General features: G+C 37.1%; 1 non-coding gene across 1 annotated transcript; it reads right to left on the reverse strand.

Annotated features, from left to right (window-relative positions):
• Positions 1-243: 243 nt before the first annotated feature.
• LOC118536222 (U6 spliceosomal RNA) lies at positions 244-342 on the reverse strand. The gene has a single exon (XR_004917560.1). It is a non-coding gene; the product is annotated as a U6 spliceosomal RNA (small nuclear RNA).
• Between the last annotated feature and the right edge of the window lie 3366 nt (positions 343-3708).

Here is a 3708-nt window from a genome sequence, read left to right on the forward strand (position 1 = left end):
TTTGTCTGAAATATATCCAACAACAACAACAATTTAAAACAGAAAAGAAGGATAAAATAAAAATAGAAACGTGGGTATAGAAAACTGAAACAGAGGTCCACAATTTGACCCAATCCAAAATTTACTAAATTATTTTATATAACAAAAGATAAAATTTACTAACATCATTTATATAACAAAAGATAAAAGGCTACTGATTGACTTTTGTGTCTCAACAACTTTGTGTTGTTGTTTTTTTTCTTTTTAAATATGGAATGCTTCACAAATTTGCTTTCATCCTTGCACAGGGACCATGCTAATCTCTGTATCTATCCAATTTTAGTATGTGCTGCCAAAGTGAGCACTCAACAACTTTGGATCTGAATTAACCTTAATATCTGTCAAAATGTACCCACTGGCAACTCTTCATGGTTTTAATCTTCACAGCATGAGGGTCAAATTAGAGATATACCTGGGGATTCTAAATATTAAGCAAGGTACTTCTTATACTCTTAAAAGACTTACAAAATATAAAATAGAGTACAAATAGGTGTGCCTCTGCTTGACCATCAGAACTATTATGTTGCCTAAATTCTGCACTACTGTAGAACCCAGTACACTGAAATACCTCAGAGTAGGCATTGCTGTTATGCAATGAGTAGTAAGTTAAAATTAAATTGGTCTTTGGAATTTTCAAGTCGTCTTGATAAAATAGGACCTCAGAGATCTTCCCCCAGTTAATATGTTATGGCCCAGTGTAAATTAAAATAGATTTCAAGCATTAAAACCCACTATTCAAGACTTTCTTTTTTTAAAGCTAATTATCTTCACTGCTTCTTCATTCAGTCCAATTTGGCCTGTTCTTAAACTTAGAAAGAAAAAGTGGCTCCTCATAGTAGACTATTGCAATAATGCTGTGGCTCACACTGAACCCCCCATATACAATATCATTGAAATTACTGACTCTATCTAATCAGCAACTGATAAAATTTCTGTTATAGATTTGGCTAATATGTTCTGCTCAGTGTTCTTTCAACAGCCCCTCAGCTGAAGTTTTCTTTCAACTCTTTGTGCCCATGGGGTACCTCAAAGCCTTGACACCACACAATCTTTGCAAGCAAGAGCTTAACTTCACTCAACTTTGTCCAAGAGCACAGGCACGACACCACACTCATTATATCCTCTTTCAGGGAGATTCATTTGATACACTCATTCAGGACATAGAATCACTCACAGAGGAACTCACAAAAAACATGGATATATATTAGGCTTTACAAACTTTGTTAAATCTGTAGACATTATTTGGTAAATCAAGGATTGCGCCATATTTGCCAGCATTGAGAAATAGCCGTTGATCCTGTCAGTGTCCACAACATTAAAACAAGTCCAACAACTTTTCCACTGTTTCAGCTTCTGAAGACAACCTATCCTTCACTTCCAAATTTTGCATAAGTCCTTATATGGTTTTACTTGCAAATAAGCTTTCTTTGACTGGGTACTCTACAACAAAAGGCTCTAGCATCTGTCAAAATTGCAATACAACAGTCATTCCCACTAATGCCTCCTCCTCAAAAAGAGGCTCCTTCCCTGAGGAGGCTTTAGCAACCTCCTCTTTGGAACATCCATGATAGCCATAAGTTGACTATGAGCTTTCGATGCAAGAAACTGCTTGTGTCATTAGTGTGGAGTCGCTGGCAACAAATTGCTCTTCTCAAAATAGAGGCTTTCACAGGCCCAGAGGCAGTAACCCTCTGCATGCAGCTGCCTATTGTGCCTTTGGTCATCAAAGGAGCATGCCTATAGCTCAGAATGCCCGCCAAGGCCTGCTTATGAAGGATGAAGCCAAACTTGGGCCCTATATCCACCTATAGGTGGGGGTTGTCTTCCCTGTCCTCAGTACCTTGCCATACACCACATTCTAGAAGGTAGTCACCTCTCTTCCAGACTCCTTGGCTACCTGGCAAGTCCCCTGAGGTCAACTGAATGAACAGCAATGGGAGTTCATATACTTTATGGATGGCTGCATAGCACTACTTGCATAATTTTATAGATTCCTGGGCCAGTACTAATGTTCTAAATGTCTGGTCTGGCCAATGGCAGCATTAACTGGTCACCCCATTTGGGGTAAAGAGCTCTGGGAATCTCTTACCTAACAGACAACTAAAATATAAATCAATATATTAAATAGTTATCTACATATACTAAAGTCACAATATAAGGCCTCATCAAGACTCTCCATATGGCCCTCAGAGTTCCAGACATCAGTGATAATGACCAAAGTACTCACTTTGCAAAATATATAATGCTGAACTTGAACAAGATATTCAATGTCATTTTCACCGCTTTTACCATATTTATGCTACAGACCTTATACTCTTACCTTTATTCTCTGAAGGTTAGGTGATTTTCTTCCCTTTTCTTCTTTCAAGGTCATATTTTTCTTTGGCTTTCTGCAGTTTGAATATAATTCACTTAGGTCTAGATTTTTGTTTTTTTAAATTTGGTATTTCTACTGTTCAGTGTTCCCTGATTTTCTTGGGTCTGTGGTTTTGTACCTGTCGTTAATTGGAAACTTCTCTTTTATTATTACTTTATCACGTACTTTGCTCTATTTACTTTTCTTCTTTTTTCCTGGTGTTCCCATTATGTAATTATAAAATTGTGACAAATTTCTTAGATGTTCTTTTTTTTTTTTTTCTCTTTTTAAAAATCTGTTTCTCAGTTTGGGAATTTTCTATTAACCTATCTTCAAGCTAACTGCTTCTTTCCTTGGTCTTGTCCAGTTGAGTGACGAGACCATCGAAGGCAATCTTTATTTCAGTTAGTGGCTTTGATTTCAAGGATTGCTTTTGGATTATTTTTTTGAGTTGCCTTGTATTTGTTGTTTTTATCCATTTTTAAATATTGTTTACTTTTCCTCATATAACCTTTAAGGTATTATTCTAGTTATTTTAAATCTGCTGCTTGACAATTCCATCACCTATGACATATTCAGTCTGTTTCTAAATTTATCTCTTTATACATTGATTTTCTTGCTATTTGGCATATTGTGTTGGGTAACTGGGATTGAGTTAAATGGGTCTTTAGTGTGAGGATTTATGATAATACATGTAGAATTTGGGCTGTTTAATGTTTGCTGTAGGTATAGGTGCCAGAGATTTCAAATTCTTCTATTCTCCTCATTAATTTCCCTTCTTGATTTTAAGGTCCCTATGTGCCTGTTATCTGCTCTTAAGCTCCTTCAGGTGGATCCCTATTGGTATAGTGGTAAGGTGTCTGGGAGGGGAAGTATTCTATAACCTTAGAGTGGGCCTGTGTCTATGGACTGTGACCTTTACAGGTGTTTCTTCAATGGTAAAGGGGTTCTGTTTGTTTGTTTGTTTGTTTGTTTTGTTTTACCTTTTTTTAGTAATATAGAAAAGCTAGAGGAAGCTGAAGTGGGAGGCAGGCCTTTTCTCAGTTGGGATAAGGTTCTGGTAAAGTTTCCTCTGACCCCCAGAGTATTTTTTTGTTATGTAGAATGCTCTGGGGTTATTTTACAATGATTTCTCTTCCTTTGCCCTGCCAGACTCACAAGGAGACATTTCTTGGCTCTTCACCATGAGAACTTAGTGGGGTTCCTGGAGCATGTGGGGGTTCCTCTAAGACTGAAATCACCAGTAGTTCTCAAGCCAGTCTACACTCCACCTCAAGAAATTAGTCAAGTTTACCAGTTAAGTGATCCTCTCA

This window comes from Halichoerus grypus, chromosome 5 (assembly GCF_964656455.1).
Source record: "Halichoerus grypus chromosome 5, mHalGry1.hap1.1, whole genome shotgun sequence".
Classification (NCBI taxonomy): Eukaryota; Metazoa; Chordata; class Mammalia; order Carnivora; family Phocidae; genus Halichoerus; species Halichoerus grypus.